The 27,513-nt window shown below is 34.7% G+C and overlaps 1 non-coding gene across 1 annotated transcript; it reads left to right on the top strand.

Moving 5' to 3' along the window:
* Nucleotides 1–12,769: 12,769 nt before the first annotated feature.
* Nucleotides 12,770–12,876, top strand: LOC145037938 (small nucleolar RNA R71). The gene has a single exon (XR_013679048.1). It is a non-coding gene; the product is annotated as a small nucleolar RNA R71 (small nucleolar RNA).
* Nucleotides 12,877–27,513: the final 14,637 nt, after the last annotated feature.

Here is a 27,513-nt window from a genome sequence, read left to right as displayed (position 1 = left end):
AAGAACTAGAATAGGCATCATTTCTGAGTTCTTCAAGGGCATTCATTTGCATCAACCGGTTGGTCTTCAATTCTTCTATATCGAAGTTGCACCTCTTTAAAGCCCAATATGCCTTATGCTCGATCTCGACCGGTAAATGGCATTGCTTTCCATAAACTAACCTATATGGTGTAGTACCAATAGGTGTTTTGAAAGCTGTACGAAATGCCCATAGCACGTCATCCAATTTATCCGACCATTCCTTGCGGTTGCTTCCCACCGATTTCTCTAAAATACGCTTCAAGGCTCGATTGGTCACTTCAGTGTGTCCACTAGTTTGTGGATGGTATGACGTGGAGAACTTATGGGTAACCCCATATTTCTTGAGCACCTTTTCCAATTGATCATTGGCAAAATGTGTGCCTCGGTCACTGATTAGGGCCTTCGGAACACCAAACTGTGAGAATAGTTTCTTCAAGAATCGTACCACTACCCGTCCGTCATTTGTTGGTAAAGCCTGCGCCTCCGCCCATTTTGAGAGATAATCGACCGCCACTAGTATGTACTTGTTTCCTTTGGATGTGGGAAAAGGTCCCATGAAGTCAATGCCCCATACGTCGAACACCTCGCACACTTGGATGCTATGTTGTGGCATTTCATTTCGAGATGAAATGTTTCCCACCCTTTGACAAGCATCACATTCTTTGACATATTGGGCTGCATCTTTAAAGATTGTAGGCCAATAGAACCCAATGTCAAAGATCTTCTTTGCAGTATAGTGTACTCCATGATGTCCTCCTGTGGGCCCGCTATGGCAATGTTCTAATATTCTTCGGCTTTCCCTCCCGAACACACATCTTCGTATGATTCCATCCGCACAACTTCGGAAGAGGTATGGATCGTCCCAAAAGTAATATTTGATCTCCGCAAAGATTTTCTTCTTTTGTTGACTACTATAATCCTTCGGGATGTAATTTGTAGCTAAATAGTTAGCTATGTCTGCGAACCATGGCTCCTCTCCCACGAACACCATAATGTATTCATCCGGAAAGTCGTCTCAATCCTTATCTTCTTGCAATTGCGGGTTCTCGAGCCTAGATAAATGATCAGCCGCTACATTCTCCATTCCTTTCTTGTCTCGTATTTCTATATCGAATTCTTGAAGAAGCAGCACCCATCGTATCAATCTTGGCTTAGCATCCTGTTTGGAAAACAAATACTTGATAGCCGAATGGTCAGTAAAAACAGTGGTTTTAGATAAAACCAAGTAAGGGCGAAATTTGTCAAAAGCATAAACCACAGCTAACAATTCTTTTTCAGTAGTAGTGTAATTCTCTTGGGCGGGGTTTAAGGTCTTGCTAGCATAATAGATGGGTTGAAAGTGCTTATCAACCCTTTGACCAAGGACCGCTACTAATAGGGGTGAGCAAACCCGAACCAAGAAACCGAGAAACCGACAAAAACCGACGAAACTGAAACCGAAAAAACCGAAATCGAATCAAAACCGACGGTGTGGGTTTTAAATTTGTAAAAACCGACTTTCCGGGTTCGGTTTCGGTTTTGCCCCCAGAAACCGACCCAATAACCCGAGAAACCGACCCCTCTTTAAAACCGAGAAACCAACCCAGCGAACCCACAAACCCGATGCTTTTAAGTATTATTTTATGTTATATATATATATATATATATATATATATATATATATATATATATATATATATATATATATATATATATATATATATATATATATATTAGAAGCTTAGGTGTTTTTTTAATTATTTAACTAATTGTTACATTTCTGGAAAATGGGTTCAAACCCAAAACCCATGGGTTTAAACCCAGAAACCGTGAGTGTATGGGTTGAACCCAAGAAACCGAGAAACCGCCCAAACCGATATTAGAAACCGAGAAACCGAACCGACCATAAACCGACCCTATTGGGTTCTGAAAACCAGAAACCGATCATTTACGGGTTGGGTTGGGTTGGGGTCCAAAACCGACCCAAACCGACCCATGCACAGCCCTAGCTCCTAATGCATAGTCACTAGCATCACACATGATCTCAAAGGGTAAGTTCCAATTTGGTGCAATAATGATCGGGGCATTAGTTAATTTTTCCTTTAGAAATTCAAATGCCTCTAAACACTCTTTAGTAAAATTAAAGGGTGCATCTTTAAGTAATAATTGTGTTAGAGGTTTCGTGATTTTGGAAAAATCCTTTATAAAACGCCGGTAAAAACCTGCGTGTCTCAAAAAAACTCCTAATGCCCTTCACATTAGTTGGTGGGGGTAATTTGGCAATGGTGTCTATCTTTGCTCGATCCACCTCAATTCCCTTTTTAGAGACTTTGTGTCCCAAAACTATACCCTCCTTGACCATGAAGTGACATTTTTCCCAATTTAGGACCAAGTTGGTTTTCTCACACCTAGCAAGCATTGAGTCAAGATTTGTGAGACAGTCATGGAAAGAAGATCCGAATACAGAAAAGTCATCCATAAAGACCTCCATGAATTTTTCCACCATATCATGGAATATGGCGGTCATACACCTTTGAAATGTCGCAGGTGCATTGCATAGTCCAAAAGGCATGCGTCTATAGGCGAAAGTCCCACTTGGGCATGTGAATGTGGTCTTTTCTTGGTCCATTGGGTCTATGGGTATTTGAAAATACCCTGAAAACCCATCTAGAAAGCAGTAATAGCTATGGCCCGATAGTCTCTCTAACATTTGATCTATGAAAGGAAGGGGGAAATGGTCTTTACGAGTGGCATCGTTTAGCTTTCGATAATCGATGCACACTCGCCAACCGGTTACCGTTCGCGTCGGAATTAACTCGTTCTTTTTGTTGGTGATGACCGTCATTCCTCCTTTCTTGGGCACCACTTGGACCGGACTCACCCATGGACTATCGGAAATGGAGTAGATGATTCATGCATCTAAGAGTTTGACCACCTCCTTCTTGACGACTTCTTGCATGTTCGGGTTTAATCTTCTTTGGTGTTGCACCACCGGCCTTGCTCCTTCTTCTAGATTGATTTTGTGAGAGCAATAGGATGGGCTTATTCCCTTAATGTCGGAGATGCTCCATGCGATGGCTCGTTTCCGTTTCTTCAACACGTGTACAAGTTCCTCCTTTTTCGTCGTGGATAGATCCGAGGCTATGATTACTGGCTTCTGATTTCCTTCTTCCAGAAAGGCATACTCCAGATGATCGGGTAACATTTTAAGCTCTGTTTGGTTGTTCTTAGTGATGGACTCGCCGAGTGCAGGTGTGGTACTCGGCGAGTTTGCAACTGCATTCACGACTTCTATCTTTTCTTCAGATGTACTCGGCGAGTAGATCGGCTCTACTCGGCGAGTTGGGCTGTCAGATTGCTTCATTATTTCTTCATACTCCGCTTCTTTCAACAGTCTTTCAATCTCTAATAAATCCTTTTCTGGATCAAATGCTGCATCTAAAGCTGCAAAATTGCTGGAATCTTCAGGTATGTCTTCCTCCAATAGTTCGTCGAGCATGTCGATTGAGAACGCCGTGTCGTCACTACTCCTAGAGTACTTCATAGCTTGGCCTACCCCAAATGTTACTGAATCGTCCCCAACTCGCAAGGTGAGCTTAGAATCTCTCATGTCTACGATAGCGCTAGCTGTGTTGAGGAAAGGCCTTCCAAGTATAATTGGCACTTGCAGATCCGCCTCCATGTCTATAATGATGAAATCAGCCGGAAAACAAATTTGTCTACTTTCCTTAGCAAATCTTCACATATGCCTCTTGGGAAGGTGACTGTCTTGTTTGCCAAATGAATTGCCATGCGAATTGGCCTTGGCTCCGGGAGGTCTAGCTTCTTAAAGAATGAGTATGGCATCAGGTTCACACTTGCTCCAGAATCAGCTAAGGCATGAATTGCAGCCAAGTTGCCAAATTGGCAAGGTAAAGTTAAGCTCCCCGGATCACCCTTCTTCTTTGGTAGCTTGTTTAGCATTGCGGCGGAGCAGTTCTCATTAAGCACTACCTTCTGCACTGCCTCCATCTTTCTTCTATTGGTGAGGAGTTCCTTAAGGAACTTTGCATACTTGGGCATTTGCATGACGGCTTCAATGAAAGGAATGTTGATTTGAAGAGTTTTAATGTGGTCTAGAAACTTCTGATATTCCTCTTCCTGCTTCTCTTTCTTGGCTCGGGCTGGGTATGGCATTGGAGCCTGGTGAGGCTTTACGGGAGGTTGTTCATTCGTTTTTAATGGGGTACTCGTCGAGTCCGTCGGCCCTACTCGACGAGTAGAACTCTCAGATTGTGATTCTTGGTTTTCTGCTTGTTCTTCCGTTCCTTCCTTCTGTGAGTCCCTGGTTGCTTCAGTTCGAATGGGGGCCAGAGAAGTGATGATCTTCCCACTTCTCGATGTGACAATGTTTATTTGTGCGCCTCGTGGGTTGTTTTCGGTTTTGCTAGGAAGTTCACCCGGTGACCTTTGGTTAAGTTGTTGAGCAAGTTGCCCAATCTGCGTTTCTATATTGTGGATGGATGCTTGCTGGTTCCTGAGCATGGTTCTTGTTTCTTGGATAGCAGCATCATGGTCACTATGCCTTTTTCGGAAGCAGCCACAAATTTAGTAAGCATATCTTCCAAGCTTGGCTTCCTTTCTTGCACCAGCTCCTCCTTTTAATAAAATCCTATCCCTTTTTGTCTATTGTAACGCCCGTAGATCCGGGCAAGTCAATTTAGAGGCAATATGGGTCGAAAACGACTTTTCGGCAAAAGATTATTTAGAATAAATAATTTTAACCAAGTTATATTATATGTCACAAGGTTTCCGTACATATAAAGAACGCCGAAATCTGAGTTATAACGAAGAAGTTATGGCCCGTCGAAGTTTTACGGCAAAACCGGCACGGCACCGGGAAGCGTAAAAAGTGAATTTATGATAGAAGACTTTTTAGCCTTAGTTATCTAAACCAAAGTCGTAGAGTATGTTAAAATGAGAAAATCTGTAAAAAGAACGCCCAAATCTGACTTCGTATGAGGAAGTTATGATTTTTCAAAGTTTCAGCTTAGTAGTGTACAGCCCGAAACTCGAATTTTAGTTCGAGCGGTTTTTGACTTACGCGACCTAAATGAGAGTTAAATATCTCATTAATAGGAACTCAACAGTAAAAAGATGGACGAAAACGGAGTTCGTATGAAAGAGTTACGAATTCTTCGCGGTCATTTAACAGTCTAAACGCCTCCTACTGTTAAATTTATGATCGGTCGAGAATTAGCCGACGAAGCCAAAATGAAAGTTGTAGATATTATTTTTACCTACGCATGGATATAAAGAACATTGAAAACGGAGATAGTATGAGATAGATATAGATGAAGCTTAGTCGCTACTTTTCGAGCGCGGCGAATTCGATACAGTTTTGTAAATCCGAGATAGAATGAGAATTAGCCAAGGAGGTCTAAATGAGAGTTGAAGATCTCATTAATAGGAACTCAACGGTAAAAAGACAGACAAAAATGGAGCTCGTATGCGAAAGTTATGGACGAAGCTTAGTCCCTACTTTTCGAGCGCGGCGAATTCGATACAGTTTTGTAAATCCGAGATAGAAAGAGAATTAGCCAACGAGGTCTAAATGAAAGTTGAAGATCTCATTAATAGGAACTCAACGGTAAAAAGACAGACAAAAACGGAGCTCGTATGCAAAAGTTACGGACGAAGCTTAGAGACTACTTTACTATAAAACTCCTATAAATACAAGGGTGAACTCCTCATATTTTCTTCACACCATAAGCCTCTCTTTCTCTCTCTAACTTCTCTCTAGCCTCCCTAAACCCCTCCCAAGTCTACGGAACCTCCCTAGCACGAGACGAAAGCCCCGGAGCGCCCGACGGCTCCGAGAAGAAAAGCTTTTGGCTTGGAAACGCTGCTCCAGCGAAGCCCGGTTTTTAATAAAATCTCGCTGTAAGTGAGCTACGTCTATACTATATTTAATATAGATTTTATTTAAATATAGTAACATTATTAGGACCTTAAAATAATTATTTGGGCTATTATTATGAGTTATATTGAGTGTTATTTAATGCTTATATAATAGTAATAATAGTTAGACTATTAATTAGTCGTGGTTAACGTTAAAAACTAAACCCTAGTGGTATTGATACTAGGTTTTGTCGAGGAAAATTGTTTTGAGATAACGAAGTGTTGTCTGAGTTCGGAATCACCACGTAATCAGGTGAGTGCATGGTCTCTTTCATCTTACACATAGATATGAAGTATTTTAATATAAATTACGTGTTATGTGTGCATATTGTCTGAATACTTGTTGTCTATGCTGGTGAAAGATTTTTATACATGTTTTAAATGATGTAAACTGTATAAAGTATTTTATATCTACAAAATATGTTGGGTAAAACATGGGTAGATGAATGATGATGGATAAAAGCTGAAATAGAGGAACATTAGTAGTACAGACCTAGTGTCCTATAGGTATACATTGGCAGCAGTGGACCTAGTACCCTATAGATGAGCATTGGCAGCTGCGCCGCAACCCGTAGATGATTTAGATCTACGGTAAACATCCTAGCAGCTGCGCTCTAAGGATAGTATCGGCAGCTGCGCCTAATAGGGAGCCTTATGACCATGACAGTAGTGTTTAAAGGTCAATACCGGCAGAAGCGCCTCATAGAAAATGTCCTAATTCTAGCAGCTGAGCCTAAGTGACAATATTAGCAGCTGCGCTTGACCAATGTGTCATTGGCAAAGAATGGACTTCATGTTGTTTCCTTAGGATGATCCATAGGAATGAATGAATGAGAAATAGCTGATTCTTAGGGTAGACCCTTAAGAATAAAGAAGATAATTGGGATGGGTAATTGGGTTGATTGTTTGATTATTTAAACATAATAATTATATTATTGTGGGTTGAAAACCCTATGTACTCACCAGGTTTCCCAACCTGACCCACTCAGTTTATTTATATCACAGGTGTTGATATGAAGTGACATTACACTAAGAGATTTAAAGAGATGTAGATCACTAGTGTAAATAATTGTAAGTTCTGTTTATGCTTATGTTTCTGTATTAACGATGACGTCCCAACGTTTTAAAATGAAATAAATACGTTTCTTCGAAAATGTTTTAATAACGTATTTACCATGTTTTTCTGGGAACAAATTCCGCAACATTTTTATAAAATGAAGTACTCTGATTTTTATAAAGCATAAACAAAATCGGTCTTTTCTGGCCGTGAAAATGGGGATGTCACAGTTGGTATCAGAGCATTAGTTTAAGTGAACTAGGAATATGGATTTATTTCTAGACTTAAACTTAGAATGCTAACCAATGATTGTGAGGTGTGAGCACTAGATTATTTTAGGAATTGTGCCTAAAATGCTTTTATGTGCTAAATAGTTGTGCCTGATATGCTGTTATTTGTTCGGATCTATGGTCTGTTGCCGACCGGATCTAGAAACCTTATGTGTTTAGGATTCTAAGCGTTTAACTACGATATTAGAACTAGCATATAAACGTTTCAGAGTGATAAGGATGATTTAAACGTCAATCTTAAGTAAAGGTCTAGATTCACCTTATTCGGTGTATAGATCAAGATGGCAATAACCCGTAGCGGAAACGTGAATGCAAATGGGAACAGAAACCAACCCCCAGTGATTGAGCAAATACCGGTGATGGAAGCCGCCGCTGAGCTAGTCACAATGGCCAGAGTGCAAGCGATGATCCAAGCGATGTTGGATCGTCAAATGGAGGAAACTAGACGCTTGCTCCAGCAAAATCGAGAGGAAGCCACTATTCAGATCGAACAGCCCGAGTTGAACGAAGGGCAGACTAAGGAAGGAGACTATAGTGGAACTATTGGTCAAGTCAACCCACCAATAGTTCGACAAAACAACCACGATGACGAAGTCGAGAGGAATGGATGCAAGTACAAGGATTTTCTGACTTGCAAGCCATCGACTTTCACTGGAAAGGAGGATCCGATCGGGGTCATGGATTGGATCTCGGAGATGGAATTAGCTTTCATGACGTGCGGTTGCAAGGGAAAATAGCAGACCACATTTGCAGTGCGTCAGTTTCGAGGAGGTGTTGTACGTTGGTGGAATACCTTGGGGAAGACTCTGAGCCCCAATGAGCCCCTGCAACTAACATGGGCAGAATTTCTGGTGCAATTCAAACGTAGGTACTGCTCAGCCCAAAATCTGCTCGAGCTAGAAAACCAATTCCTTACCTTGAAGAAAGGAAGCATGTCTGTTGATGAATACACCAACAACTTCACAGAGAAGATGGAGTTCGAATTACGTCTTGTTCCGGATGAGCTGACGAAAGTCGACAAGTATGCAAAAGGACTTCCATGGGAGTACGCGGTGCCAGTGCGTCAGGCACCAACTTTGGAGGCAGCTATCTGGGCTGCTAAGTCGGTTGAGGAGATGATCAAGGGAAGATCCGCCAACAAGACCGACGTTGGCGAAAAGAGAAAGTTTGAGGGGTCTGCGAAGCCCGATGAGAGAAGCAAGTCCAGTAAAAGGAAGTTTAGAGGAGGAGGGAGTGAAGAAAGATGGTGCGAGAAGTGCAAAAAGAAACATTCTGGAAAATGCGGTGAGGAGGTGACTTGTTTCAAGTGTGGGAAGCATGGGCATTATGCCAACGAGTGTAAATTCAACAAAAGGGTGTGTTATGAATGTAACGAGGAAGGGCACTTCAAGCAAGATTGCCCAAAGAGAGAAGGGGCTACAAAGCCAAATGTGCTGCCAAAACCAAAGGCAAGAGCATTTCAAATGATCCTTGACGAAGCAGCTGACGATGCAAGGAATCAGGAGTAAGGATGGATATATAGAGATTAAGTTATGAAGAAGCCATATAGATAGTGTCACATAATGTAGCCTATTAGAGGCATAATCTAGGGTGAACTAGGACACCTATGTAATAGTTTCAAGAAATAATAAAACCTTCGTTTTGTTATCTGATGTGTTAAAATGTTATGTGATTTTCTTGTATGGTGACTTGGGAAACTGCGGGACAATACTTGGGATGAGTATAAGTAGGTGTGAATGGTAGTAGAGGCCTATATTACCGGAAGCACATGACTCACACTTGGATCAGGGAAAGTCACAAGGTTACCAAGAAGCCAGTAATTGATTTCGTTTTATTCAAGTATGTCGTTACCATTGTTTCGGTAATGACTAAGAAGATTGTTGTTATCCCGACCCTAGTGGTCATATCACATTGAGTCCGAATACAATGAGTAGGTTACGTGGTTCAGAGAACCAAGTTTGATGTAGCGTCCGACTTAAACCAAACGATTGAATTCAAAGCGATCAATAGAAGTATCACGATCGTTGTTAAATAAGTTGGTAGCTAGAAATGCTACATGTTAAAAGATGATTATATCACATTAGACGATGAAGGAAGGCATATTCCATTCCGGAATTTGACTCTAAGAGACCTGAGTCTAAGCATTGCTACATACGATGATAGGTCATTAGAATATGACATATCGGTCAATTGTAGTAATCAAATTAACTTATCCTAAGTTTATTAAGAATAAGAAGGAGTCTCTGATAAAGAATGAGGTTGTGACACGAAGGTCATGATTGAAAGTCTAACGAGCAGGTGCAAGACCGAGCACCGCCTGCAGTCAAGGAGTCCAAGAGTTAGATACTCGTTCGAAGCAACATAGAAGTTACAGTTATTACCTAGGGTGAAGAGATAATGTATGGAGTCATTATACAATCCTGTTTCGTTGATGATTCCGGGACGTAATCATCCTAAGGGGGAGATAATTGTAACGCCCGTAGATCCGGGCAAGTCAATTTAGAGGCAATATGGGTCGAAAACGACTTTTCGGCAAAAGATTATTTAGAATAAATAATTTTAACCAAGTTATATTATATGTCACAAGGTTTCCGTACATATAAGGAACGCCGAAATCTGAGTTATAACGAAGAAGTTATGGCTCGTCGAAGTTTTACGGCAAAACCGGCACGGCACCGGGAAGCGTAAAAAGTGAATTTATGATAGAAGACTTTTTAGCCTTAGTTATCTAAACCAAAGTCATAGAGTATGTTAAAATGAGAAAATCTGTAAAAATAACGCTCAAATCTGACTTCGTATGAGGAAGTTATGATTTTTCAAAGTTTCAGCTTAGTAGTGTACAGCCCGAAACTCGAATTTTAGTTCAAGCGGTTTTTGACTTACGCGACCTAAATGAGAGTTAAAGATCTCATTAATAGGAACTCAACAGTAAAAAGATGGACGAAAACGGAGTTCGTATGAAAGAGTTACGAATTCTTCGCGGTCATTTAACAGTCTAAACGCCTCCTACTGTTAAATTTATGATCGGTCGAGAATTAGCCGACGAAGCCAAAATGAAAGTTGTAGATATTATTTTTACCTACGCATGGATATAAAGAATGTCGAAAACGGAGATAGTATGAGATAGATATAGATGAAGCTTAGTCGCTACTTTTCGAGCGCGGCGAATTCGATACAGTTTTGTAAATCCGAGATAGAATGAGAATTAGCCAAGGAGGTCTAAATGAGAGTTGAAGATCTCATTAATAGGAACTCAACGGTAAAAAGACAGACAAAAATGGAGCTCGTATGCGAAAGTTATGGACGAAGCTTAGTCCCTACTTTTCGAGCGCGGCGAATTCGATACAGTTTTGTAAATCCGAGATAGAAAGAGAATTAGCCAACGAGGTCTAAATGAAAGTTGAAGATCTCATTAATAGGAACTCAACGGTAAAAAGACAGACAAAAACGGAGCTCGTATGCAAAAGTTACGGACGAAGCTTAGAGACTACTTTACTATAAAACTCCTATAAATACAAGGGTGAACTCCTCATATTTTCTTCACACCATAAGCCTCTCTTTCTCTCTCTAACTTCTCTCTAGCCTCCCTAAATACCTCCCAAGTCTACGGAACCTCCCTAGCACGAGAAGAAAGCCCCGGAGCGCCCGACGGCTCCGAGAAGAAAAGCTTTTGGCTTGGAAACGCTGCTCCAGCGAAGCCCGGTTTTTAATAAAATCTCGCTGTAAGTGAGCTACGCCTATACTATATTTAATATAGATTTTATTTAAATATAGTAACATTATTAGGACCTTAAAATAATTATTTGGGCTATTATTATGAGTTATATTGAGTGTTATTTAATGTTTATATAATAGTAATAATAGTTAGACTATTAATTAGTCGTGGTTAACGTTAAAAACTAAACCCTAGTGGTATTGATACTAGGTTTTGTCGAGGAAAATTGTTTTGAGATAACGAAGTGTTGTCTGAGTTAGGAATCACCACCTAATCAGGTGAGTGCATGGTCTCTTTCATCTTACACATAGATATGAAATATTTTAATATAAATTACGTGTTATGTGTGCATATTGTCTGAATACTTGTTGTCTATGCTGGTGAAAGATTTTTATACATGTTTTAAATGATGTAAACTGTATAAAGTATTTTATATCTACAAAATATGTTGGGTAAAACATGGGTAGATGAATGATGATGGATAAAAGCTGAAATAGAGGAACATTAGTAGTACAGACCTAGTGTCCTATAGGTATACATTGGCAGCAGTGGACCTAGTACCCTATAGATGAGCATTGGCAGCTGCGCCGCAACCCGTAGATGATTTAGATCTACGGTAAACATCCTAGCAGCTGCGCTCTAAGGATAGTATCGGCAGCTGCGCCTAATAGGGAGCCTTATGACCATGACAGTAGTGTTTAAAGGTCAATACCGGCAGAAGTGCCTCATAGAAAATGTCCTAATTCTGGCAGCTGAGCCTAAGTGACAATATTAGCAGCTGCGCTTGACCAATGTGTCATTGGCAAACAATGGACTTCATGTTGTTTCCTTAGGATGATCCATAGGAATGAATGAATGAGAAATAGCTGATTCTTAGGGTAGACCCTTAAGAATAAAGAAGATAATGGGGATGGGTAATTGGGTTGATTGTTTGATTATTTAAACATAATAATTATATTATTGTGGGTTGAAAACCCTATGTACTCACCAGGTTTCCCAACCTGACCCACTCAGTTTATTTATATCACAGGTGTTGGTATGAAGTGACATTACACTAAGAGATTTAAAGAGATGTAGATCACTAGTGTAAATAATTGTAAGTTCTGTTTATGCTTATGTTTCTGTATTAACGATGACGTCCCAACGTTTTAAAATGAAATAAATACGTTTCTTCGAAAATGTTTTAATAACGTATTTACCATGTTTTTCTGGGAACAAATTCTGCAACATTTTTATAAAATGAAGTACTCTGATTTTTATAAAGCATAAACAAAATCGGTCTTTTCTGGCCGTGAAAATGGGGATGTCACATCTATACTTCTCCTCCTTGGCCTTCTTGTACTCTTCGTAAGGAAGCCACTCCTTTTATTTGCGCCAATCCTCATCATATCGGTCACCGCTCGAATAACACGCTTGCGCCTTCTTGTTGTCATTCTCATCCAAATCGCAATCTCTAGTGAGGTGAGGTCCATTGCAGTTTTCACAACCCACCCGAATAGCATGGATAGTTTGATCCATTTTATCCATTCTCCTATCCATGGTTTTTAACATAGCCATGACCGCGGATAAGTCTTCAGTAGCAGCATAAGCGGCTCCCCTCGTGACATCATGCCTAGGGTTGTGGTATTCTCTAGAATGTTTAGAGAATTCTTCAATAAATTCTTTAATCACCGGGGGTGGCTTCTTTGTAAGTGGGCCTTGCGAGTCAACTGTCAGGTTGTGACATTGACTCCATCATAGAAGATGGAAACTTCTTGCTGGCTGTTTAGATCATGGTGTGGGCAGTTTCTTAGCAGACTTTTGTATCTCTCCCATGCTTCATATAGCGACTCTCCAGCTTGTTGTTCAAATTTTGCAATGGCCTTCTTCATTTTGGCTATCTTGGACGGTGGGCAAAAGTGATCAATGAATTCTTCCTTCATCTTGGCCCAAGTAGTGACTGATCCGGGGGGAAGTGACTTGAGCCAGTCTTTAGCAGCACCCTTGAAGGTTACCGGAAGCATACGAAGTAGTTGAGTTTCGCGGGTTACATTTGGAATATTGAAGTAATCAGCTACATCATTGACTTCATCCAAATGTTTGTAGGCATCTTCATGATCTTTCCCATAGAAAGGTATTTCCTTAAGTGAAGCTAGGATATGACCTTTTAGCTCGAAGGTAGCAGTTGCGGGAATTGCGGGTTGCACAAGTCCCGGGCCATTGTCGTCGCGCATCCTCTTCTTCCATTCTCCCATGGGGATTTCATCAATGTTAGCCATTGTGAACGCTAACTCTTCCTCTGACTCGGTTTCTTGCTCGTACGTTGCCTCCTCTTCTTCCTCGGTCTCGTACCCAATTTCTTCTTGAATTGGCTCCTCAATTATCAAAGAAGCGCTAGAAGCTCCTAATTTACTGCTCTTCTTTTTCCCAAAAACGGTCTTCAAGTTGGACAATGGTGATTTCTTTGGTGTACTTGAACTCTCCACGTCCTTTCCTTTGTTTCTTTTCAATGCGAATTCGGGATCTTCAAACGGGGGTACCAGTGGTGTGTTTGATCCTCTGGTCATGAAAGTCCTGAAATCAATAGAATAAAAAGCGTAAAAAGAACAAAAAGATTGTACTAAAAAAAAATCTACTGCTGACTAAACTTCTACTCGCCGAGTAGGTGCGATTGCACTCGGCGAGTATCAGTGGTAATTTGAAAAAAAATTCTAAATTTTATACTAAACTAAAACAGATACTAAAACCTAATTACTAATTACTAAATTGCAATAAATGAACTCTATGCAAGTAAACTCACATAAAGGATCGAAAAAATTAGGAATTAGCTTAATTATTTAGAACCGTTCCCCGGCAACGGCGCCAAAAACTTGATGTGTGTAAAACCAACTAGTTTTATCCCTACTTTTAATTAATAAATTGAGCACACAAAGGCAGTGAACCTGTCTTTTAGTGGTATAGATTGATAAGTAAGGTATCGAACTCAGGGAACGGAAAATTAAACTAATAACTAATTTTAACTAAAACAAATAATAAAAGTAAAGGGGTTTTCTCTAGTTTTGCAAGACTAGAAACTTAGACACACTAAATTAACTAATTAACTAAAGCAACAACTATTCACCAAATTTGATAAAGATGTTTCCATTTAGGTTCAACCAATTCACTCCTATTGTTATTTAAGTTTATGGTAGATTAATTGCTATTGGTTACCAATTATAATAGTTAGGTTCATGTTCATTACTCCTAACCCTTAGACAATTAACTAATTTAAGCGTTGATCAAGTGTTTAAACTAATTAATTCCCTAGATTAATTATTTGGATTAAATAAGATTTGTAATGGTCAATTAAGTTATCAATTCAATTAAACTCTTGTTGATGGTTTCTCAAACAAGCTTACACATTAATCTTCTTATTTTCTTATTAATCTTAGTTTCATAATCATTACTTCTAAGCATATGGTTTAGTATTCACATAGACATATGAGGTTAACAATTAAGAGATGTTCATGCAACCTAATTGCCTTCCAATTAACAGAAAATAGAAGTGATTAGTACATAAGGTTCTTTAACAAACTTAATTTAATATATCACCAATAGACAATTAAGCAAAAATCAATAATCAAACCATAGGAGTTCTTTGGTATTCCCCAAACAGAAAAAAAACGAATTTAGCTCATAATTGCAGTAGAAACAAACATAAAAACAAAGTTTACTAAAGCAAACATATTCAATTCCTAAGTCTAAGTGGTAGAATTAACCTAATTGCTTGAATTCTTCCAAAGATTGAAGCTTAGGGTTCCTTAGCATCTTCTGGGGCTCTTAGTCGCAGCTAAACCTTCAAAAATCGCCAGGAGTGTGATCCCATTAGATAAGGATTCGTCTTTTATAGATATCCCAAAACAGGGTGTACTCGGTGAGTAGCAGAACCAACTCGCCGAGTAGGTCCATACTTATCCGTCTTGAATCAGCAGTCGTATTTATCTTCTGGAACATCCTCGTGTACTCGCCGAGTAGAGTCGATCTACTCGCCGAGTAGATGACCATTTTTCACTCTTTGATCTTCAATTGCTTCCCTTTTCTCCCTTTTACTTCCAAGCATATCTTTTGGACTGAAAACAAAATTCACAACATTTTAAGTACCTTTTGTCCACATTATTCACATAATTAATCAAAAATAACTAAGAATATATGCTAAATAATTAACTAATTATGCACATATCAGAAACCTAATCTAACAATTACATCACTAAAAGACAAATATATTATTCAACCTACTGGTGATATCGTTCGGAAAGAAATTCAAGCAAAAAGGAGATTTTATCGGTTTTTTAAAGACTATGTCGGGGCAATTGATGGACCACATGTTCGTGTGAAAGTACCAAGTAAATATGTCCCTAGATATCCCGATCGTAAAGTCTATCCAACCATAAATGCATTAGTCACTTGTACTTTCGATTTGAAATTCCTATATGTATTGAGTGAATGGGAAGGCACAACATCTGATTCCAGAGTACTGAAAAATGCACTTACCAAAGAAGATAAACTAATCATTCCAAAAGATAATTGGTTCACAAAAGTTGGTTTTATTAAAATAAATTTGGTATGACAATAACTTTTCTTGTTTATAGGTAAGATTTATTTAGTTGATGGAGGTCTGCCCCTTAAACATATACCCCTACCTCTTTACCGGTGTGTTGGATATCACCTGAAGGAGTATTCGACTCGTGCACCTCAAAATCCTCGAGAATTGTTTAACCTACGTCACACATCATTGCGAAACTCTCTTGAACGAGAGTTTGGTATCTTGAAGAAACGATTTCTTATAGCTAGAAGCACAACTGAACCGTTTTACACATGTGAAATCTAATCCCAAATATGTTTGGGTTGTTGTATTCTTCCCAATTTTTTACTAGAGAAAGATCATGAAATAGAACTTGAAGAAAGTGTCGCATGAGGTGTTCAATGCTACACATGAACGAGAACACCATGTTTCAAGGGACGTGGATGATAGAGGGGAAGTAATAAGACCGGCAATAACAAATGATATGTGGAGTAATTAAATTAATATGTCTATTTAATGCTTTATATTATTTGTAATTGGTCTTGGAATATAGTTTAGCTTAGAAATCATTTTAATATTTAAATTTTACTATATTGATATTAGATTTAAGATAAATTTATATTTACAAAAGAAATTGTTAGTAATTTTATAGATGGTATCTGATTTCTCTATATATTAATTAATTAAAGACAAAACGATAAATTTCTTTTCGGGTTATATTATAAAAGCCCTAAATTTTTAACGCGTAATTGGAAAATACCTTGATATATTTTTTTATTATTGTTATGGCCACAACTTTCTCTTAGAATTATCATTCTAGCACGCTTAACGAGTTTCATGGTTAAGTTGGTTAACTTTTTTGCAAAATTAGTCCAAAAATGTTCAAATTTAGTCCCTGAGGTTTGAAAAAAATTACACCACATGATATTTTAACTTTATTTTTCGTTTTTTGTATACTTTATTTATTTTCGGTTTTTTATAAATATATGTATATTTTTTATTTTCTTTTTATATATATACTTTATTTATTTTTATTTTTTAACTTTATTTTTCAACATTCTTTTTTAAACTTTTTACCTTTTGTTTTCTATTTTTTAGTGTATATATAGAGTATATTAGATTTTTTTAGGTTTTTTCATATTTCTTTTCGTATTATATTTTATCTTTTTCACCTTTTTATTTTTTTATTTTTTTTTCTATTTTTTGTTATTTATGGTTTTTCTAATATTTTTTCTAAAGTTTTTTCATATTACAATTTTTGTTTTCTATTTTTTTCCTATTTTAGTTATTTATGGTTTTTCTAATGTTTTTATTTACTTTGAATCAAGTAAACGAACTTAAATTCAATATAAATTACAATAACAAGTGTTTTTTTTTATAAATATCGACTATTATTATTATTTTTTATTTTTTTAGTCTATTATCAAATTGAAAAATATTATCTTGAATTTAATCTATTGATATCACATATAGAAATATGGTTTAATTTGCAAGTTATATAACACATTGAAACACTAATTCTTAGTAAACAAACTATTTTTTTTTTATAATTTTCATTTTTTCGTAACATAAATATAATAGCACTAAAGAAAAAAAAGAAAATAAGTTGGACCGAAATTACAAATATAAACATAACTATTTTATTTACTTGAATAAAAATAACAAACAATTACGAAAACTATAAATTATCAGAATTGTAATATACTCTAATATATTATTACATTTTATATTTTTTGAAAAATGGCAATAAAAAGATAAAAATAAAAAAAACAAAAAAAACAAATAATTGGAAAACAAATAAGAAAAAAAATACAAAAATAAAAAGATGAAAAAAATAAAATATAATACGAAAAGTAATATGAAAAAAACTTAAAAAAATTCTAATATACTCTATATATACACTAAAAAATAGAAAACAAAAGGTAAAAAGGTTTAAAAAAATTGTTGAAAAATAAAGTTAAAAAATGAAAATAAGTAAAATATATATATAAAAAAAGAAAATAAAAAATGTACATATGTTTATAAAAAAACCGAAAATAAATAAAATATACAAAAAACGAAAAATAAATTTAAAAAACCATGTGGTGTAATTTTTTTTTCAAATCTCAGGAATTAAATTTAAATTTTTTAGGATTGATTTTGCAAAAAAGTTAACCAACTTAACCATTAAACTCGTTAAGTTGGCTAAAGTGATAATTCTGCAAGAAAATTGTGACCACAACAATAATAATAAAAATATCGAAGCTTTTTCTAATTACATGTTAAAAAGTTAAGATTTTTATAATATTAACCCTTTTTTTTCCTTCCAATTTAAGAATATGATTTTCTTTCTTTCTATTTCCTTTCAACTCTGAGAACACAATTCATTAAATGTTTACCCTTTCCTTTCTTTCCCTTTTATCCCCTTAGTTTTAAAACTCCAGAACAGAATGTAAAAGTTGACCGATAACCCATTTTATGGTTTAAAATTTTTTGAATTGTCACGAAACAATATAATAGGGACCGAACGTTACGGAAAAAAAAGAAAGAGACGAAGCTGCAGATGGTATTGACTCTGACGAAGCTGCAGATGGTATTGACTCTTGAAATGTTTCACATCAAATAATTACCACCAAGCCACATTGCAGTACAATAAATGCATTATTATTGTGTATTAAATGGTAAATATCAAATATTGAACATTATTTTTAAAAATACCAAGATGGCAAGAATAAACTAATTGCAAATTTAACTAGCTTTTGAGAATTAAATTCACAAACGCAATCTTCAAAAGAGCAGCTCCAAGGCCGTCGTTATCACCTCCAAGAATGGCAGAATGAAATCCTTAAAATTAAGTTATAGGCTGAAAAATGTTGTTTTTAATAATGTTATCCCCATAATACAACCGACATAAAAGAAAATTTTGTTTTAGTACAATTTGCACCAAGTATAATAGAAGTTTCATTTAACCTTTGTTTATTTAAAAAACTAAGCTTTGACTTGATATTATTTATTTTTAATTTCCGATTATTTATAGAAGAATATCTAATCTAAAATATAATATAATATAAGCAAAAGCAAGAGCAGAAAAGTTCATACACCACAATCAAAATTAAAATGTCATATAAATGATTAAAAAAAATATTTTTTAATATATTATATAATTTTATGACCCACTCATACATAAAATTTGTAGGTTTTAATCAATTACTCAATTCATTTGACCCGATCTATTTCACCACGTCTAGTCAATCCATAACAATGATAACGATCGTGTTGCAAACATTTCATTTATTGTTTGTATCAGTGACTTAATGTATACATCAAATAAACACTCTTTATGCGTTGAGCTTATTAATTAACACTTGAGAGGTGAGGCCAACATCATCCAAATCCCATCTCTCTTATCAAAACGTGACTATCTCAAAAACCGATCCATCATCCATAGCCTAGAGACGAGATCCACAGATTACACCTTATATATATACAATACTACGATGTGCTACCTAAAAGAAGATCATGGTGACAACGATAGCATTCACAAATGCACCAACAATAGAGGCCTTGAAGCTCGAGCCATCACTGGATGGACCTTCACTGGGAGACATGTCGGTTGCACCAGCTTCGTCTGAAGCTGCTGGAGTTGCAGCCGAGTCTCCTTTCGCGGCTCCAGCTTCACCTGCAGGAGTTGAGGCCGAGTCTCCTTTCGAGGGAGGTTCATCATCGGCTGCAGATGCAATCCCAACAATGGCAAACAAGACAAGTGCAAAGATGGCGAATTGACGAATAGTCATTTGGTTTGTTTTGATCGTTTATTGCAAAATGTACAATGACATAGAATAAAGAATGCTTGAAATATTACATGACAGGAGGCTAAATGATAATTAAACTTGATATAAGCATGAGGAAGAAAGGAACGAATTGTTAAGCACCAATATCGGTTATTTTGTGGTTGGTGTTGAATCCGAACCCAACAAATGTCCAAAATGGTTGAATATGTTTATAAACATAGAATTTGGAAAAAGAACTGCTACTTTTATGGATGATTTTTTTTTTTTCAAAATCTATTATCCAATATTTATTTATACGGTTTAAAATATTTTGTTAACTAAGCTTGATCAATGCATGTAGTTTTAGTTTTAAGGAAAATGACACAAATACCCTACAAACTTTCTAGGACTTACCCTTTGAGTTCCTAAAGTTTTTGTCGGGTTTTATGGATCCCTAAACTAGAATGTGACATGTTCTTTTAGTTTCTGTCAATCTGTAATAGCTGGTTCATTGATCTTTTAAACCAAAAAATCTTACATTATGCCCCTATAAAGCCAAAAAAAAAAAAAAAAAAAAAAAAAAAAATCGGGGATGAATACAAATTAAGTGTGAATCAGCTTTAAAAAAAAGGATCATTTTTTTTGTAGGGGCATAATGTTAGTTTTTTTGGTCTAAAAGGTCACTGGACTTGCTATTACAGGTTGACATAGACTAAAATAACATATCATATTCTAGTTTAGGGACCCATAAAGCCCGATAAAAACTTTAGGTACTGTACGGCTAAACCGTAGAAAGTTCGTAGGATATTTGTGTCATTTTCCCTTAGTTTTAGCATCAAAATTTTGTATTAAATGATCTCTTGTTTTCATTTTTAGTGTTATCTTCATGTTTTATTTAGTGTGCCTTAGAACATCTCCAACCCACTCCTATTTTCCATTATTTCTCCGATTTCATTCCTCCATTCCTTTCCAACTCTACCTCATTTATTCCCTTATTTTGGAGAAAGGAATAGTATAACACTTTATTTGGTTTTATACTATTCATTCCCCCCAAAACTGGGATGAATTTTGAGTTGTCGATTTTAGTCTCTCTTTTTATATATTTGTATATTTCTGGTTTTTTATCTACTAGTTATAATTTAAATATAATATTTAATACTTATAATATTGTGTTATATATTAAATTATTTTAAAACATGATAATGTGTTCTACAAAAGCTTATACTTAAGTGTTATTAATTTAATCTTATTTATTTAATATTATTGTGATGAAAAAAATATAGATTATATATTTTTTAAAACCAAATTAATAGAAAATGTGTGTTTGACAATTTATATAAGTTAAAAGAATGTAATATACTTTTTGAAGGGTAAAAATAAGGTAAAAAATGAAGTATGGTTGAAGATAAAACACTATTTAACCTATTTTTTACATTATTTAAAAAACAAAAGTTGGAGATGATCTTATGGAAACGCACTTTAACTCTTAAGACATAAGTTTATACATGTAATCTTATATTGGGCCTTTATCATGTATATGGGGTTGGGGCCTATGGGCTACATTACTTTAACGTTGTGTTTGGCACGCCACAACTAGCTAATAAGTTAGCTTACTTTTCGATTTTTTTATGTTGTCGTGTTTGGTAAGCCAAAAAGTAGCTTATAAGCTAGCTTTTTGAAAAGTTACTTAGACTAACTTTTTAGGAGTTTTTTTAAAAATTTACAAATACACTCCTTAATTAATTATAGAAACAAATACTATTATATGTCATTTTATGTAATTTTATATATTTCAACTACTCTTACCAAACGTTATTTTTTTATCAGCTAGCTTTTTATTTAAAATTGGTTTTTTAGCTATCAACTAATACGTCAAACATAACCTAAAACTAGTCTGACCATGCTGATGAAAAAAAAAGAACATTAATATAAGTTAATTACATGAATGGTCCTGTCGTTTGAAAAAATATGTATACTTTTTTGTTAAGTTAGGTCGACTTGGTTTTAGTTATCATATTTTCGATAATGTTTGAGCATAGTTTTTTATTCTATTGTTTGTCAGTTTAATCTTATATTCTATCTATTCGCTTCTTTATTCAATATCTTTTGTTTGATCTAACAATTCTATAATAAGATTCTTCCATATTCTGGTTGCTTGCATTTGATTATTTTTACCTAAATAATCATAATAATTATTTTAACGAAACACTCTAAATTAGTTATCATAACTTCAAATCGTAACAATCACATCCATTATGTTTGCTCGGTTTGTAAAATTTGACCATATATGCAACTCTATTTAAGTTTTATAATCATATATGCTTTTAGATTTCTGTTTCTTGCAGAGTATCAGTTCCAGGAATCACCATTTCACTTGTGAATTGTATAAATTTTCATCGATTTCTTATAAGGTTCACATTTTTTTTGGTGTTTTTCTGTTTACCAGGTCTTGAGTCATTAGTGTTTTTAATATATTGATATTCAAGGGTTATTTATAGATGAACCCATCTTGGAAACGGTATAAATAATAGGAAATTAGGAAATGGTTCGAGGAAATATTATTAGTTATAAGTTGATCACCAAGTGTATGATGAAACTGCTACAAGCAAATTTATAGTAAGAGATACTAGAAATTCTATTGTTTGCCCAGATGTCATGCATTGATTTTTTTAACCACATACATGTCATTAGCTTTATTAGGAGCCTATTCATATAATGTGTAAAAGTTAAATATGATTTTTATGTTTCTCATATGCTAAAAGTGATATTTTATATTAGATAATGGCTTTTGATGAAAGTGGTCATGTTCGTTGTTTCCACTACAAAGCTACGTAAATCCTTTTAGATGATGATGAAACTGATATGCCTTTTGAAGTTTCACAGATGCATAACCGATATGCCTTTTGAGGTTTCGAAGATGCGAAATGAAAACTTCACCTAAATGTGTGTGGGAGGTTTAAGACAAAAACAACCACAGACAATTTTGTCCAAATGAGAAATCTTTAACAGATCCTGCAAAAAAAGCTTCTAAACAGGATCAATACTAATTTTATATAGAGAATCCAATACTACTTTATCACTTCCATATCGAACATAAATTTCATTTTGCAATAACTATCTCCCAAAGTTAAACATATGTTTGATTTGCATATGATATACTAATCGTAAATGTTTGGAAAACCGTTGTGGCCAATCTACACTAATATTTTAGTAAGATCAAATTCAAAAATATTATATTAGAAATTTTTATGTTACTTATTATTATTATTTTTTTGTTTAATTTTTCTTTTTAGTTTGCAGACTCATGTAGTACATGAGCTATTATAACAAAATGTAATATAATTTTATAATTCTTTTACCTATGGTTCTCATGGGTTGTAACATAGTTTGTGCGTGAGTGTGTGTGTGTGTGTGTATCTCATGGGTTGTAACATAGTTTGTGCGTGAGTGTGTGTGTGTGTGTGTGTGTGTGTGTGTATATATATATATATATATATATATATATATATATATATATATATATATATAGTAGCCGTTTACCCGTGCCAAGCGACGGGTTCGAATAGTTTTTTTCAAAAATTAATTCTATAGACAATTATTATTATTATTATTATTATTATTATTATTATTATTATTATTATTATTATTATTACTATTTTTTTGCATATAGTTTACTACATTTAAACAATTATCAGTAAATTCATGCCACGAAATCAATAAGAATTAAAATAAAAGTTGATGTTCTTTACAAATATATGTGAACACATTATTTATTGTGCATTATTAATTGTGCTAACATTTTTCTATACATCAAATAAAAGTTGATGTTCTTTACAAATATATGTGAACACATTATTTATTGTGCATTATTAATTGTGCTAACATTTTTCTATATATCACATTTGATGCGTAGATTTTAATATCATTGAATTGTTTATGTGATTTCACTAATATTTTTGTATTGACACATAATATTTCTCTATAAAATGCCACATAAAGTTAGTCATGCGATCGATTTTGGAAGATAAATAGCTACATTTGGACTTGTTTGTCAACGAGTTTTATTGATTGTCACTGCGAAACATAATCGAATTGGAAATTGTTTTCTCTTCAGCTTGAATGGAAAAATAGAAGTATGTTGATGTTTTTGTTAAAAAAAAAAAGGTGTTGTTTTGGATTAAAAATAAATGCACATTGTTACACGCCAAGCGTCGGGTACGAATATTTTTTTTTTCAAAAATTAGTTTCTAAAGACGATTAGTTTTTTTGCGAAATAAGTTTACAACATCTAAACAGTTACCAATAAGAGTCATGTTAATAGAAACGAAATCAATACGAATTAACATGAAAAGTTGGGATTCTTTATAAATGTACATGAACACATGATTGATTGTGCATAATTAATCGTGCAACATTTTTTATGATTGATTGTGAATTATTAATCGTGCAACACTTTTTATGCACCACATTCTTTCTATTGACTTCACTGTTGTTCAATTGTTTGCTAGGGTTCACAAATACTTTTGTATAGGCCTGTGATATCCCTCTGGACAGTGCCACATAATATTGGTCATGTGAGAAAACTGATTTATGAAGATACATACCTACATTTGGAATTGTTTGTCTCTTGAATGTCACCATAAAACATAATCGAGTTGGAAATTGTTTTCTATTTAGCTTGAAATATCACATGTCATCTTCAGACGAACATAGAAGAATTATTGACAAAAATACCCTCTTTCCAACATGTTGACCAAGAGTTATTTCGGTTAAAAAATTCGTTGTTTCTAGAGTTCAAAAGAAAAATATATTATACAAAGTTGTCGAACTATCTCTCCTTTTGGAAACACATTTCAAAGAACATGAAATCAATTCCATGATCAATGTTGTTGGTGAATCACGATGGATGCTTCGGGAATTGAATGCGTGGAGCGGTGAATAGTTTTCTTTTTGCGTGTAATTTTATTTCGGTTGCAAAGGATATACAATCCTTGTAGTTTCCCTTTAGGCAATTTTTGATATGTTTCTTAATATTTTCAAATGTCTACGATGCATGTAGTTTCAATTTAGACAATTTTTGATATATTCCTTACTTTTTTCTAACAATTTATTAGTCATTTGGCATTTTGTATACAAATGATATAAATGAGTAATCTAACACTTTTAATAGAATATTAAAATTTAATCCAAATATAACATTTGTTATTTTGGATTGACTAAAAATAGAACATTCAAAATTTTCGGTTGTCCTAAAATACAACTTTTTTGTATTTTTAAATAAATTGATGCAAATTTTGTTATTAGTTAATGAAGTTTGTTTATAAAATGTTAATAAAAATAAAAGTAACGACAATATTATACATGATAGTTATACTAATATATTATGACATTCGTATATGAATTCTAATATGTACTATTTGGTATTTGAAATTTAAAACTATTTTTTAACGAATTATAATTATTAAATATAGTTAATGCAAAATTTAAACCAATAAAGACTTTTTTTAGTCAAATAGCCTTCTACCCGATAAAATGTTGATAAAAATGAATAAAACATCTACTCAAAGTCTAGAAATATATGTGCATCCTAAAAGATAATCCAGTCTTTTAAACAACTTCAAATATATTATTCTTCATAGGAGTAAAACATTTCAGCATCAAAAATAAATGTCTCAAATGAACACTCACACCAAAAGTACACCACATACACTTGTGGTTGCTGAACGCCCCAAAAACACCAAAACTCAATTTAGAATATTATCTAACCCATGCTCACAGCCATTGAATATGTTGTTTACCTACCATTAAAAAAAGTCCCTTCATAAAAGAATTACAAAGAGTCGATATTGGATCACTGGACCATTTAGTCCAACTCAAACCTGCTATTTTATCCCGTCTTCTAAATCCAAAAAAAAATTGAATTTCATTTGTTGTCTTTAATGGAAATTTGGACCCTTCAAATTTAAGGCCTTGTGCAACCTGTACTCCTTCATGGTAGGGCCAGCCTTCCAATATCACAAAGAATCATTTTCTTTCTTGCTTTCCTCCACGTTCTTTAAGAAACTTCAACTTCAAAAATCAAAATTTAGAGTTACAACAAACACCAAAAATGTAAAGGAGAATAGAGAACCAATTAGAATGTGTGAAGAATCAAGCACTTATAATCAACTTTAACCCCCTTGGGATAAAGGTGCCAAACCAGTAGCAATGATAACAAGTTTATGACTATTCCATATTTAACCTTTTGTGAACATGCTAATGACCGAGCCTGCAACAAAATAATTTTAAGGTTAAAACTATAATGATTTGCAAGAAACAGGTTAACAGCAATATGTCAGCATCAAAAATTCATAGCAACAACCGAAACGGATAGTTGCATCATGAAATACAGGGAAAATGGAAAATTACACCAGACAATTCAGATGAAAAAACGACAATATGCAGTTCAGAGGACAAATATTAAAACTCAGTTAATGCCTTGGTGGTCAATTGTCCCCAAAGGCCAAAACATTTGCCAACAAAACCATCATATGATCCTCATTTAGCTTTAGTGACACTATTGACTTTTTCATATCTTTACAAGTGATGAAGGACATGAAGCTTACACCCTTCTTCATTATAAAAGAAATCTTTGAATTATTCAAGGTTACACATAACCTAAAGTATTAAAGAAACATAGAGTAATTATTTATAAAAATATGATCAAACAAAATATAAAAAAATTACCCAAATAATCGGTAAATTTTACCGATTATGTAATGACAAACACAAAACCACCATGAAGGCTTCTTCTCTCTGCAACTCTATTTCTATATACCCCACGCTTATGCTAAAAAACAAAAACAATAAAACATCATTACACAGAAAGTAACATAAACATAAGAAAAGAAATGTATAATGATAACTTTTAAAATAAATAAATAAAATCATTACCCTTGAGCAGTGTATAAGGATTGACAAACACTAACCCTGCAAAGAGGACTGTCATAACTATGTTCACACTTAATCTAATTGTTCATAGTCAACCTAAAATCAAAACATAGAAATATTATACAACAAATATTATAAAAATCATGATAGATTTGTGAAAAAAATATTGACTAAAATGTAACAAACAATACTTTCTACCATATTTCTTCATATCACATGTCGATTTTCCCCATTTCATTGTTGGGTTCTGAAATAAACAAAAAAAATGTGATAAGATCTATATGATAGTCTTAAAATCGAGTGTACAAAAAGGGGGATGATTTTACCAGGTTCTTAAAACATTATCAGATGAGAAGTGTGCAGGGGAGAAGGAGATCCAGATTCTCGATCAAAACCTATAAAGAGAAAACAAAAATCTAATAAGTAAGGTATAAACACAGAAATATCGTATAGTACTTATTGTGAACAAATCAAGAATAAAGCAACAAATCTAAATAGGGAAAAGTTTGTCTAAACCAATCAAGAAGAAACTGATTCGATCATACCCAAATAAAACCCTAGCTTTTGTTTAAATCTGGAAACTCCAACCATAACTTCGTTTCTCTTCCAGTGTACGATGGCAAACCGTGTTGGTGGCATGTGTGTACGCATACAGACAAATGGAGAGAGAAAGAGAATATAAAAAGAGTAAAACCTACAAAATTAATAAAGGAAATAGACAGAGTTATAACTCCATCATGCAATTTATCGAGTGAAAGCCCTAAAACCTAAATAAAAATTGAACCCATCTAACCTTCAAATGCATATTCATATGAACCTATAATATGTGGATGGCAGCGTGAAATAATGGTGCGACAATTAGCGGTTGTTGTTGGAAAACTGGGGTGGGTCGTCGTCGTTGCTGAACCAGACGGAACAATATGAAGCAAAGTCGGTTGGGTATAACATGAAGTAAAAGGATGATTCCACACTAATTTATAAATAGATGGGGCCAAGTTTCGAGGGGATTTGGAGATTCAAATTTGAAAGTAACTATAGTTCCTTGATCGGTGCTAGAATCGGTCCATACAGATAATAAGGGAAAAAGTTCGATATACGGGGAAGAGATAACAGGGTCAGGTTAGGATAAAGAGAGCGAGGAGGGAATGGATTAGATTTTCGTAAATGTTGACCGGATTAGATTTGATAGCATCAAGTCATTGTACATAATGTAATAAGGCTTGTACCTCTTAAAATTCAGCATTTGACTAAATTTGTATAATAAGTAGTAAAGATAAAGATATATTTAGATT

The sequence above is a fragment of the Lactuca saligna genome, chromosome 3 (assembly GCF_052625555.1).
Source record: "Lactuca saligna cultivar CGN05327 chromosome 3, ASM5262555v1, whole genome shotgun sequence".
NCBI lineage: Eukaryota > Viridiplantae > Streptophyta > Magnoliopsida > Asterales > Asteraceae > Lactuca > Lactuca saligna.
Note: the sequence above shows the minus strand (reverse complement) of the source record. Positions and strands in the feature narration are given on the sequence as shown.